Source organism: Jaculus jaculus, unplaced genomic scaffold, assembly GCF_020740685.1.
Source record: "Jaculus jaculus isolate mJacJac1 unplaced genomic scaffold, mJacJac1.mat.Y.cur u25, whole genome shotgun sequence".
NCBI lineage: Eukaryota > Metazoa > Chordata > Mammalia > Rodentia > Dipodidae > Jaculus > Jaculus jaculus.
Genome location: NW_025423515.1, coordinates 2,317,081 through 2,331,756, shown reverse-complemented (window position 1 = coordinate 2,331,756; position 14,676 = coordinate 2,317,081). Strand labels below are relative to the sequence as shown.

The following is a 14,676-nucleotide window of genomic DNA, read 5'->3' as shown; positions in this document are numbered from 1 at the left end:
AGACATTTCTGGTTGGTTTAAATAGCAGTTGACTGGTCTGAATGAACATTGATGAACAGAAACTGCCTCTTGTATGTCCAGCATTTGTGTCCAGCTTGTAGCCCATGGGCTTCATTTAGCCCCATATAACTATGAATGTAGGACAAGCAAAATCCTAAACTTACTGAAACCATTAGGAGGTGTATGTGTGTGTGTGTGTGTTTGTGTATGTATGTGTGTGTGTATGTGTGTGTGGTTAAAATATCCTCTCGATAAGTCAGTGTTCCAAACAAGATTACAAAAGAGACTCCACTTTTCACATGTGCTTGATCTAGTTTTCTAACCCAGCCCTGAGGCTATCATTTTTCAAGGCAATTCAATATTTTAACATATGCTTTCCTGTAACTTTTAGAAATCATTTTGTGTGCTCTTTAGGAATTTGTCCTGCATTTAGGAGCATCATAAAAATCTAAAGTATGTGTTTCAGTTAATACAAATCAAAGTGTGCTATGCTTAGTCAAGATATTGCTAGAAATCCAAGGAAACTATTAAATGTAGATGTAGATTATGCATAAATGGTTTTAGAGAGGGAAGTTTGACCACATACCCTATAAGTGTTATTTCACTTAAAATATCTTTCACATCATTAAGTGACATATAAAAGGATTGCTAATGCATTTTGGAAGAAAAAATTAGAGTTGAAGTGTTTATTCATGTAGAATACTAAAGAGTATGCATTTTAATTAGCAAAATGTCAGAAACTAAAAATGTACAAGTCTATAAATTAGGTACTTCATATCAGCTTATCCTTTTTATGATTTATTATTCCTTCCTCATAATTTTCTAAGTGTACATCTAGCACAAGTTAAATTGGATAAGAAAAAAATGGATTGTAACCCTCCCTTCAAATGTTCCTCCAGCTCCTGGTTTAAATCATGAATCTGAACAATTCTTTCTCAAGCAGTGTATTTAGTTAATATCCCTCATAACCTGATTTGCATATACTATGATTATCTTTGACTGTGCATCTTAATATGTATGAAGTTAATTGTTTCTTTAGCATTCTTAATAGATGGGAAAGTATATGAACACTTTTATTTTTGTATGGCTTCAGTGAATTATTAAATAAAATGCTATTCTACCCAAAGTTTCTTCCTCTGAATACATCAAATTTTTTCCTGTCAAAATAATAAGCAGTCAACCATGATATAATGATTTTATTTGCCTGTGGTGGCCTTCCAGAGCTGTAAGTAACTTTGAACTTACATTAAAGACAATACAGTCTTGGAGTTGAGCCAGCCAGTGGGATTTGGACTCAGAGATCTAAGAATCATCTCCCATTAAAACCAGGTGTAGGAACACAAATGCTGTGAGAGAAAGAACAGTGATAGACCAGTAGGAATTTGATCTAGGTGTGTTCTGTAGGTCACATAATACATATACACAGAAATATATGTGTACACATACATAACTTGATGGATTGGCTATAAACCTAGTGACCTGCTCTAATTTTAGAGGACAAAGTTAGAAACCTTCCTGATACTTAAGGTACTTTTATTATTTATGTGGGAGAAGGGTGAGAGAGGGAGCAAGAGAGAGAGAACAGAGGCCAGGCCTTCTTTGTCACTGCACATGAACTAACTCCACCAGCATGTTCCACTTTCTGCCTCTGGGATTATGCTGATAATGGTGAATTGAACCTGGGCCATTGCAAGGAAGCACTTTAGTCCTGCAGACGGAACTTCCTTATATGTAGAAATGAGTGTGAGGTGACACCTGGATTTCATGAGTAATCACTGCCTGTGTTTCACCTGGACACCTTGGTCAGGCTGAGTCAGGACCCAGCCGAGGTCTGTGTTGTCAAGTCATGTCATAGCAGCATGGCTATGATTTACGCACCCTAATTATTAGTTACAGCATGTTGAAAGAATATATGAGGGCTAGCGTGATGGCTCTGTGGTTAAAGGTGCTTGATTGCCTGGGCTCAACTCCCCATTATTCATGTAAAGACAAATGCAAAAAGTGGCACATGCATATGGAGTTTGTTTGCAGTATCAAGAGGCCTCGAATGCTCCCTCTCCCTCTCTCTCTCTCTCTCTCTGTCTCTCCTCTCTCTCACTGTTGGAAAATAAATACATAATTAAAAATTTTTTAAAAGCTAAAAGATATGTGATAGTTCGTAGGGTGTCTTGCTCCTATAGTTCCATACGAGGGAGGCTGAAGCCCAGCACTAGGGACCTGTGGATGGAGGAGTACTGTGAGTCAGAACCCAGCCTGGGCTGTAGTATCACACCTTGTGTCAAAGAAAAACAAACAAATATCAAGAAATTAAAGGAAAGAGAGGTGATTTGGGCTGATCTTGAATGAAATATTAGCCTAGGTCAAGAGAAAGATGAATAGACATGCTGTCTCTTTTCATCCCATCAGGCCAGACTCTGTCTCCTTCCCTACAGCTTTGAAATTTTATTTATTTAGGAGGGAGAGAAAGACAGAGTATAGGCATGTTAGAGCCTCTTGCCACCATAAACAAACTGCAGACATATGCACTACTTTGTGCACCTGGATTTAAGTGGGTAATGGGGAATTAAACCCAGACCAGCAGGTTTTGCAAGCAAGTGCCTTTAACTGATCAGCCTTGTCCCCAGCCCCCTACTTTTATTTATTTATTTTTGAGATAGTGTTTCTTGTATCTCTGGCTGCCAGGAATTTGATATGTAGCTGAGGATGACCTTGAACTCCTGACTCTACCTTCTCAGTGTTGGGATGAGAGACCTGCACCACTATGTCTGGTTTATGCAATGCTGAGGATTGAACTGAAGGGTTTGTGCATGTGAGTGAAGCACTCAACACTCTTAGTTACATCCCCATCCACTTGTAGAAATTATTTTTCTGTTTGTTTCTGGGCACATGTGTGCAATGTGTTGTTATGTGTATGAGCACATGTATGTGCCCTTTTGTTATCTGAAGCAGAGGATGCTCATTTGCAGCACTTCAGTCTAACACCATATGTCCTGTTCCATGGCTCTTCTGCTAGGTCTTGTGTTTGGAGTTAGAGTCTCCTATTCACTGATTCTTGTGCTTTCACCTGCTGATTCTTGGGTCTCTGATCAACTGCTGGACTGGAGTGACAAACATATATGACCATGCTCAACTGTTTTACATGGGATCTGGAGATTTCAATGTCAGCAGCCTCAGGGTCCCCCAGGCCCTTATGCTTGTGCAGGAGTACACATAACCACCAAATCTCCAGCCCTTCGTCCTGTCTCTCTTTGTTTTGAGACAGTGTGTCATGTAGCCCTGAAAGGCCTTGAACTTTTTATGTAGGCAAGTCTGGCCTTGGATTCTTGATTCTTCTGTCTATGCCTCTCAAGTACAGGATAGAAGACATATAACAACACACCTGGATTTGTTTTCTATTTATTTATTTAATTTATTTTGAGGGGGGAGATTTTATGAGCTAGGGTCTCACTCAAGTCTGGGCTGAACTAGAATGCATACTGTAGTCCCATTCTAGCCTCAAACTCAGAGTGATTCTCCTACCTCTGCCTCCCCAGTGCTGAGATTAAATGCATACACCACTAGGACCAGCTTATTTTCTGTTTTTATGATAATTGCGTCACATTATTGTCAGAATGTTTGCTCCTTTCTCCCTCTTTTTGGTAAGATGGTAAGAGGGCAGGCATCACTGAGCAATAAAGTTAACAATACACCATAGACCCTGCTAGTATAGTTCCAACAGGGCCACGTAAAGAACCCTGCCCTTTGAGGTTAGCTGTGTTGTCCCATCAGAATATCTGGCTTTACTTCGAGTGGGCAATGTGAGGATCAGGAGCTTGGGGTCACTGGCCATGCATGTCTGACCTATGCTGGCTTTTAGAGCATTCCTCTAGTCATATCTAAGAAGAAGTTTCTTCCCAATATTCAGCCTCTATTTTTATTTCTTCATAGAGAGACCTGTGGCCTCTGTTCCTGGGGGATTCGGGAGTTGATGGTGAGGACAAGCTCTGGCACAATGCTACCATGCACTCAGCTGGGTGTGGGTATGTATGGTTCATTGATGAAGCAGTGATGTTTGGTGTGTGTGATCTTAGAGCAGTGCTGACCTTAGTCACAAGACTGTGTGTAAAGTCAGAAATACACTTCGTAACCAGAGAATTGAGGATACAAACCACAGGAAGAGTTTACGTGTGTGTGTGCGTGTGTGTGTGTGTGTGTGTGTGTGCTTATGCACATATACATAGAATGAGTTTGTGCATGGATGTAGAGGGCCGGAGGGCAACCTTGAGTGTCATTTCTCATAATACTCTCCAACTTTTTGTGAGAGAGTTCTCTCAGTGGTTGGCAGCTTGCCATGTAGGCTAGAGTAGTCAGCCAATGAGCTTCTGAGATCTGCCTACTCCTAGCTAGCACTGGGAGTACAATTTTGCACCACCATGCTCAATTGCTTAGGGGTGTGTGTGTGTGTGTGTGTGTGTGTGTGTGTGTGTGTGTGTGTAAGCATGTGGTGTGTGGGTCTGTGTATGGGCACTGCACATACCACTGCATGTGCATGGAGGTTTGGGGTGTTTGACTTCTGCATGCACCATGCTTGAGTCAAAGTCTCCCTAGTTATTTTTTTTTTCTATTACAATTTATCTGGACTTAGAGTTTCCAGATTTTCCTAGTTCCACCTCACATTGACATATGTATGTTGGGAATCACAGGTATGTGAGCCATTTTGAGTTTGGCTTTATGTAGGCGCCACGGAATGAAACTCAGGCCAGCAAGGTTGCAAGCAAGCATTGTAGACTGGTGGCATATCCTCAATTCCAGTTTTTATTCCTTTCCTTTTTTGTATGTGAGCACAGAGGCAAGAGGGTATTCCTTTCAGTGTCCATCTTGTGTCACTTATCCATGTATTTCTTTCCTTGAGATGGTGTCTTTCCCTCAACCTGGAGCTCAGTCCACCAGCAAAACCCAGCTATTCTTGATCTCCACCTTCCACCCACCATGGACTGGGGTTACAGATATTTGCACCCATACTCAGCTTTGTACATAGGGGAGTCAGACTTGCAAGTTTCTGACCTAAAATGTCCTTATGGAAAGGGCTCTTAGCTCTGAGCCATCTCCTTGCCCCACTTTCTAAAGGGGCTTCTGGGTCTTGAACTTATGTCTGCATGCCTATGAGGCACACATGTTAATTATCAAGCTGTCTCCCTAGCCCAGGTAATATTTTGGCAGGCTCAATGTTTCTGGTTGGATTCGTGGATTCAATGAGGAATGCAAGTCCAGGTAATTCCTGTATGTAGCAGTTAACTAGTGGTTCAGCTCAATAGTAGGGATGCTGAATCAATATGGGCTTAAATCTAATAGAAACTTACTACTTGGGAGAGTTAGGGATAATTTCTTCATGTGCATAAAGAGAGAAGTCGTACATTTTATTTTGAAGATTGTATATATATCAAAAACACTTCAAAGATAACTGCATGGCAAGCTATTGTTTTTGTGGATAGAACATGCCATACCCTTGAGTCCAAGGGCTCATATTACTCAATTGTATTTAATTTGAAATGGGCACTTGAAAAGATGACTTACCAGTTAAGGTATTGCTCTGTAAAGCCAAGAGGCCAAGGTATGATTCCCTAGGACCCATGTAAGCCATATGCACAAGGTGGCACATGTGCCTAGAGGTTGTTTGCAGTGGCTGGAAGCGATGGGGCACCCATGCTCATTTGCTCTCTCTCTCTCCTCTTTTGCTCTCTCTCAAATGAATAAGTCAAATTTAAAAACTTAAAACTAAATGAAAAAATAAATAAATTTGAAATATGAATTTGTGACTGGAGATGAGAAAGTAGAAAGAAGGATGGGGCATCCATTTCACTTCAGTACCTTCTTCACAAAACAGATCTGGAATTCTTCCAGTGAATCAGATTTGAGCCATCATCTGCCATCACAGTTCATTAATGAGCTCATGGACATTATGGGAAGATTCAGTAGTTAGTTTGTTAGTCCATTCACTTATCCCTTTACTTGGACTCATGTAGCAATGGTCACAGACCATAGGCTTTGTGAGGTATCAAACATTTTTGCTTTTTACAAGACAAGATGTTACTGTAGAATGCAATCCATTCCCACCCCACCTTGCAACCAAAGAACAGTTATTGCAGTGCAGGTTCTAACTTCCACATGTTCATTCCCAAATAGACTATTCCCTGAATGGGAAATGAATGGAATAAAACAAATCAGTCTTTAGGAGGCTAGGAGCAAGCCTATCCTTGTCTTCTCTTTCCTATAGAAAGCATGGCTTCAGTGATTTTCCTTCTGGGACCCACCCTTTTGTGTCACATCCGATTTCTGTAGGAGGTTAAGTCTAGAGTTATCCAGATGAATTTGAATGGAAATAGGAATTTGGATAGCTGAAAAACTGAATTTGAATTTGAAACAGGCTAGCATACTTTTCTCCTCACTATAATATGCAAAGTCCACAAAGAACACACCTTCCCATGTGCCTGTCTACAACTGTTGGGTATGGAATTTGGAATTTATGTAAGTTAGAGGAGCTCTACTTAAAGAAGTTGTTATTGGTAGGCTATTCAGTTTCAGATGTCAACAGGATGATTATTCAGACAAATTCTTCTTAAACAATCTCTCATAGTGACACACATTCAGAATAGATCAGAGTTATATGGTCCACATGGTTTATCAAGGAATGATTCTCAATCCCATGGGTCTTCCCTTTGGCTTTAACCCTTCTGTGACCAACTCTGACACCAAGGACTGTGGAATGTAACCCATAGCTTATTGTCAATTAATAATACCTTAAGAGAATGATATAGCTCTTAAGAAATTGCTAAAGTGAACTATCCTAGAACTTTGTAGTTTTGGTAGTGTTTGGATCAAAAAGTGAGACAATGTAAGTAAATGAGGAATTATTTATTTTTCTCATGTATGAAAATACTCCATTGATCTGTCAGAGGAAGTGTGTGTGTGTGTGTGTGTGTGTGTGTGTGTGTGTGTGTGTGTGTGTGTGTTGAACAATGCCTGAAGTTTGGCTAAAGGAAGAAAAGATATATAAGTTGACACACAAGCATACTTGAAGTTTTAATCAGGTACATAAATTCTGTATTTAATTTATTTTTGTGATTTGAGTGCATCCTTCTAATTAAAGCCATTTCAGAGTGACTGAATCACATTCATTTCCTGTCTTATAGTCACTAAAATATAGAAATGTAAAATAATTTGTGCTATGCATCTTAAGCTAGTGGAAAGGAAAACTATTCCTGAAGTAGGTAAGATATTCTGGAGGACATTTGTGCTTGCTTATAAGACTCAAATGTCTGACAGCAATCAAAACTTCCTGGAATAATGTCAGATTTCTAAGCAAGGAAACTGCTTAGAAATTCCCTTGCTTGCAAATCAAAGGCTACAAAAAGTAAAAGGGACTGGAACATCTGGTTGCAGATGGAAAAGTTCCCTGAAAACATGATATGAGGAACAGGTGGATGAAAAATGGAGCCAGATACTCTCACTTCTGGTTAGAAAAGCTTCTCTTTTTAGATGGTGATGGCCACTGCAATGACCCAAAAGGAAGATAGTGCAGAGAAGAAGGGACAGAGATGTTTCCAGCACTGAAACATCTCACCTCATACTCTCTAAGGCTCAGGGTCCCTTGCAGAAGAGGTGGTGGAAAGAATGGAAGAGCCAAAGAAAAGGCACCACTTTTTAGTTACACCTGTTGGGAAAGAATGAGCCTAGATATCCAAGACCTCACAGTGCCTAGCAAAGACCCTCATACTAGGAGGAAAAGATGATGACATCAAATTAACAGAGAGACTAATGGAGAGAAGAAGGGGATATGACAGACAGAAGAGCTATGAAGGGGAAAGTGGGGGAGGGAAGGGAAATACCATGGTTGTTGTCTGTAAGTATAGAAGTTGGCTATATATATATGAAAAATGGAGCAGGATCATTGGGGAGAAGTCTCTGCAGGCCTTGTGGGGGTCAAGGAGGGGCTCAGGTCTCTTCTCCTCCACCCTCAGAAGCCCTCTCTGACTCTTCCGTGCCCTATGATGCAAACCTGTTGCTGCCTAGGCAACCTCAGAACTCAATTGTCTCAGGAAGCCTTGAGATTCAGACTATTGTTAAGTTTTTCTCTTTTCTGAATAGCCATACTGAACCATGGCTGAACTTTGGCTCAACTTTCTTGTACACAGACCCCCAACTTCACCTTTCTCAGAATAGTGGGGTTGCTTCTTGATTATCTGTAGTACCTGATGTTCACTTTGTTCTTACCATCATCCTGGAAAACTAATGATATCAGAAAGGTAAGGAAGTATGATGAACCCTGAGACATTTATTTATTTATTTATGTTTATGCTTCTCATTTCTGTTCTTGTGTTACTGAATGCATTTGTCTTTCGTTGAAGATGAAACTTGGAGATGTGGACAGAAATATTGTAGTGCATGAGGCTAGAGGTATGTACGTGTGTGAGAAGCAACTGGAGACCTAAGGTTTTCATCTGTTGCCTACAAGCTACTTCTACTGGTGTCAATGAAAAGGCCAGGATAATGTAGCCAACAAAACTTATTCCTGGTTTTACTGCAGTTGTTAAGGAGTGGAGGTCCTCTGAGGGGGAACAACATCTCTTAACACTTGAGGACATGCACATTTCCACCCTCCTGCTGATAGGAGAGCTGTGCTGACAGCTGAGGGCCCCCATCAGAGCCTGGAGCCTGAACATTGTCCTCAGGACTCAGGGTCTTCAGAGGGAGCATTGCTGACTACTGACCTCACATACGGTGACTGCGAAGATGATATCTGACTGAAAACACTAAGTGTTGAACTAACAGACAAGATTCTCCATAGTTACAATCGAGCAAGCAGAACCTGTTCAATCACCTCTGAAAGTTAATAAAATAAAGGAATAAATCTTGATAATTTAGTGCTGCATTCCAGGTAAATGAAAATCCACACATACTAGAGACAAAATTAATAAACTCCAACTACTTATTCTATCCTTTCTGTTTACAGGGACAGGCATGGCTGAGGAAGGAAGAAAACATTTAAGGATAGGACCCTGCCTCTTGGGCCTGATTGTTCCAGGTGTGCCCCTCCTGTCATTTTCATAAGGTGTCAGGTCTGTGATATGAAGGTGTCATATGAGGGCATCTATCTCAGAAACAGCTCTGAGAGGACAGACTCACAGAACACATAGAGACTTCAGACACTTCTCAGAGCTGATGCTCTACTCGCTAATAGCAGTGATGCCCAACCTGGGCAGTGGGTGCTACTCACACACCTCCCAAGTGTGATGTACACAAGGGAGTTGTATATTGTTGCTTTGGAGTTAGAGTTTTGGTTTCCTGATAGTCTTGGATCTTGGATGTTCATCATTTTACAGGAAACCACTGACATCTGATCTTCACAGATGCTGTTGGGGGTCATGTACATAAGGGCACTTTGTACATGAAATACAAGGCTCATTAACACATGCGGATCTCCTTTATGTTATTGTGATTACGTGACCTTGTCCACTTGTTCTTGGTGCCTTCAGTCTCCCCTTGCCCCAGCCAGCGGGGAGTCGAACAAAGAAATGAGGTGAAAATCAACCTGAATGAAATTAGGCAAACAGACACAAGAAGGAGACCATGCTAGACATTTGTCATGGCCTTGAGAGTTTATTCTTAAACATAGGTTTATATAGGGTTGTAGGGGGAAGGAGATGTGGTCAGGGCAAGGAGTTGTCAGGAAACCTAGAGGGGATGTAAGTAGGTGTACATCTACTCTTGCCTAACTGGCTTAACATCCTGACTGCACCAGGCTTCACATCCTGACCATAAACTGGCCTTTTGCAAAAGATAAGATTCTGTAAGCAGTCTGCTGACCAGTTCCAGAAGTACCTAACAGAAAGCTGGATGGACCAGCTTTCTGAGTAATGAGTCAGTTTATGAGTAGGCCCAGGCAAAATGGAGAGGCTTTTTCCTCTATGGCTCCAACATCTCCTCCCTTCTTTTATACAAAAGAGGGGGAGGCCCGCTATTCAGTGGTGGGCTCCAATGCCTTTGTTTCTTCATCAGCTACCGGCAGAATGGGGGACTGTTTAGCCAAGTGTATGATCCCCTGGTAGTTGAATATTAGGTGAGGAAGTAGAAACTTAACTTGCTATATGGCAGTTTCTGTTAACATGGCCGAGGTTTGATTCATAGCTCCCAACATCTCCTCGGGGGAGGCCTGCTTTGCAGCAGCGGGCATTAACCAACTGGGAGAGTAGGGACCCGACTCCTCCCGTGAGATGTCTTTTTCCTACAATCTTTGGCCCTTGGTACCTTTTGAGGAGGGGAGGCAGGGCCTATGTGGCTGGAGAGCGAGGCACGGCCTTAGTGGTAACAGTTATGGTACCAACCTCCATGCAAGCCAGGTATACCTCTCAGGGAATCCAGAAGCAGTCAGATAAGAACCTTCCCCTGCAGTGCTTAGCCTTGTACCCACGTTGGTGCCCATATCACACTCACTTCATTATGAGCTGACATGTATAGGTCTGGATCCTCATGCTGCTCCTAAAGGAGGGGTAGCTATTTGGCCAAGACAGGTGGACCACAGCGATAGCAGAGGTGTAGAGGACAGCAGTATAGTAAATAAGTACAGAATGTAAGATAAAGGGAGAGTGACAGCTGCAGGTGGTAGGTCTTCAGTGGCAACGCCTCGCCTCGATCCTCCAGCTCCAGTCTGTGATAATGGACCTGTAAAGGCTGCACCTTAATGGCTTTAATCTGTTGACATATTAAAAGACATGATTTTAATTATAATAATGGGGATTGTAAGTGAGAGGATTAAGATAAGTAGAGGTCCTTCCAGCTTTGTCCTGTTAGGGAAAAAAGGGAGATTCTCTCAAGGAACTGTTTTTCCCTGGATATGTGAGATGTCACTGGAGGATCATCAGCTTGTTTAACAAGTCTCTCTGGTCAGACAAGCATACTGATCCTCGGCCCCAAATGAGTACTGGGTCTGGGCCATTCCATTTTAAGGTTAACGGATCTTTCCACATGGCTTTGGCAAAGGTATTTTTTGTATTTGTGTGCCAAAAGCGATCAACTGCTGACTTGTGTCAAGGGTTAAAAAGTTTACGACAGGGCTGGAGAGATGGCTTAGCAGTTAAGCGCTTGCCTGTGAAGCCTAAGGACCCCGGTTCAAGGCTCGGTTCCCCAGGTCCCACGTTAGCCAGATGCACAAGGGGGCACAAGCGTCTGGAGTTCGTTTGCAGTGGCTGGAAGCCCTGGCACACCCATTCTCTCTCTCTCCCTCTATCTGTCTTTCTCCCTGTGTCTGTCGCTCTCAAATAAATAAATAAAAAATGAACAAAAAATATTTAAAAAAAAAGTTTAGGACAAACAGTGCATGATGAAGGATATTTCTTGGAGAGCATTTTATGGGATATAAATCCCCCGTTTTTAACTTTTGGAGGGTAAATGGACCCAAAAGAGGGGCCCCTCCTGCCAGAACACCCCAGTGGGTGTAAAGTCAGTAGCACAAATGACCAGGAGAAGAGGTTTTTTGTAAGAGATAAAAGTGAATTTTTGGCTCAGAATTGTAGCCTCCACTATCTTCAGGGCCTCTAAAATTTACCACAGGTAAACTAAATGTAAAATCCTGACAAGGAGTGTAAGGGAATTATAAAAAAGCAATCCTTTAGGTCAATAATGATTTTTACAATGTGCTGCAGGAATTGCTACTGGAGTGGGGAGGCCTGGTTGTAGGGCCCCCATAGGTACCATGGCCTTATTAAGTTCTCTAAGGTCCTGGAGCAATACAAAGATAGGAGTATTCCAAGGAGAGGTGGTAGGTCCAATATGGCCTGCAGCAAGTTGTTCCTGTACTAACAGCGTGGCTGTAGCTAATTTCAGAAGTTAAGGGCCATTTATACATTTAAGGTATTTTTTTTTAATCTTTGCCTACAGATTTCTCTCTGAGTGTTTAAGACCATGCAGATAGCCAAAAGATAATTGAGGATTAATTTTAGAGGTCATTAATGGCTCTCTAAAGAGACTTTAGGGACACAGGAGCAGCCCCATAGTTTACTGGTGTCTTGCCTGTTAGGATGAGTCAGGGCCATGCTGGCCAAGTAATTTTCCCTTCTTTGGGAAGTCAGGAGGGCTGATTGTTCCTCAATTGGTGACTCTCCTGTTTTAGAATGTACACCAATTTTGTTTGGGTCTCCATATCCTCCCTGCTAAGGAAGACAGGTGACTTACCAGGGGGCCAGTGTAGAAGTGTCCCATCATGTCCAGTGGCCTCATGACATGGGAGTACAGGCCAAAATATTGACACTTTTTACTCTAGTGATTCCAGTTGGCTTTGGTTTATACATAGATGATTAACACAATCAGAAAGGAAGTTACATCAGCCTGGATGTATGTACATATAGAGCACATTTGATTACTGAAATAGACTTAGTTAAAGAATGGCACAAGGGCTTCTAAAATCATTTTGTCCTATCTTTAAAATTTTTGTTGTACTGTGGCAGCATAAGCCATATATCTGAGGCATAGGAAGTAGGCACATCTCACATTTTGAATATCTAACATCTATAAATATAGGCAGAACCTGTTACCAGTCTGGAAAACAGTACCAATTGACTTATACACTTAACTAATTTAACCTAGAAATTATCAGAAAAGAACAAGTAAGACAGTATAGGGTCTTAGCACCTGTGTGAAAACATCTTTGATTAGTTTAGATATCTGTGTGGGTACAAATTACCCAGAACCATGGAGCTTGAATTACACACACACACACACATATATATTAGATGAGAACCATTGTTTGAGCATGAGGCTGTACCCTAAAGTAGGGAATATGTTGTAAGAGTTAATTTTTTTATAAGCATTGGACTTAAGATGTAAAAATTGAGACAGTTACTTTACATACAATAGAGTAGAATTTGGTCTTTCCTGAGCCAAAATAGCTAGCTAAAAATTAATATAACTCTTGATAAATTTTTTGAAAGAAAAATCATTATTTGACAACCAATGATTTTGGCTTAAACTTGATAGCTATTGATTTTATGTACCACATAAATTTTTATTAACATAAAACAATTTTATGTTTTACCCATGACTTAAATTTGATAAAGTTTAAGTAAGCTATCCCAACAAATCCAAGGAAGATGAAAGTTATTATTACTGAAATTAAATCACTTAAACCTAAGTGATTAAACCTAGTTGTGACCATTCAATAAAATTGGCATAAATAAGACAGAAGCTTTCTATAAAGTCACAGTGTCTTTAGGTATGAGTACTTCACCTTTGGAAATTAATCATTTCTATGTGAGCCTTTATCTTTAGAATAGTTAAAACCTTGATGAAAAGAGGAACCTAATTTACTTTACTGAGAGAGTCTTAAAGCCAGTTTTATAACCCTTAAATCATAACAAATTAGCATCAGTGACCTGTTAATGAGTGAGGCCTTATCATAAGACTCAGTTTATCTATTTAACATTTTGTCTAGTGAGAGACTTTATCTAACAGATGTGACTTTAGGAGTTCATAAGAGATGAACTAAAGAGAACCACAGTTATATGCTGTATTCCTTTTTCCTTGTCAAAGACAATTGGACATTTTTGTCTCTAGTCAGAGTCTGGGGGGGCACATGGCTTAAACTTGCATAGAGTTTGAGATAAAGGGGGTTCCACCTGTTTTTTTTTTTAAGAGTCCAGCTTTCCATGAATTTAAGTAGCATATGTTGGAAAGCAAGAGCAAAATGAAATTACAGAGCAGTAAGAATCCTGACATTTTTTTCCCGTATTTCAAAGTTGTTTGTTTTTACATAGCAAATTTACCCATGTGTAAAACATAAGGTGATAGACTTTTGTGTATGTTTAACCTGGTTAAACCTCCAATTACATCTGTACTTATGACTTTGTGACCCACCTAACACAGGCATCACCTGTGTCTAATGTAAGATGAATTTAGATTAAGACTATGTCCCTATATAAAACTTTTAGAGTATCCTTAAGAGTCTGTAAACAGTTGAAAAATCTCTAACTTTAGGCATGGCATTTAGGTTTAGCCTGAAAATTCTTTCCTACATATGCACATCTTTATCCACATACTTTAACATTCTCAGTACCACTCAAAAAAGCATTTTTAATGAGCATTCTATGTCCCAACATTGAAAAATTCTTTTCCAGTTCCTTCAATCAATTCATCTCACCCCATCATTAATTATCTTTTCTTTTTCTTTCTCTCTCTCTCTCTCTTTTTTTTTTTTTTTTTTTTTTTTTTTTTTACTCCCCCGAGGGGTGCACTGTTCCTGGAAGTACTGCAATACCAGGTTGATGTGTGGAGTGGATGGAGTAAGCTCCTATTCCAACTCCAAGCTCCAAAAATCCATTTAATATATTGTCCTCGGATAGTGGACATATCAGATATTAAACTGATAACAGATACTACACTTGATCTTAGTCAAAGGGCCGAGAAGTGATTATCTTTCTTATATGGCTATTAAAAAATTACACCAAATTAATCCTATTACTCACTAACAAGTGAGAAGTCTAACAAAATTTTATGTCATTAATATCAATAAAACACTAAATTAAGGCAAATATTGTTGTTATCTTGAGGCAGGCTGGCCTAGAAGTCAGGTCAGTTACCTCCTCCTTTTAAGTAACAGGACATTACAAGCTTTTTAAAAAATATCTGACAAATTATAAGTTACCTCTT

At 40.4% G+C, this 14,676-nt stretch overlaps 1 non-coding gene across 1 annotated transcript; it reads right to left on the bottom strand.

Annotated features, from left to right (window-relative positions):
* Positions 1–14,250: 14,250 nt before the first annotated feature.
* On the bottom strand, positions 14,251–14,438 carry LOC123457566. Its single transcript, XR_006635051.1, has one exon. It is a non-coding gene; the product is annotated as a U2 spliceosomal RNA (small nuclear RNA).
* Positions 14,439–14,676: the final 238 nt, after the last annotated feature.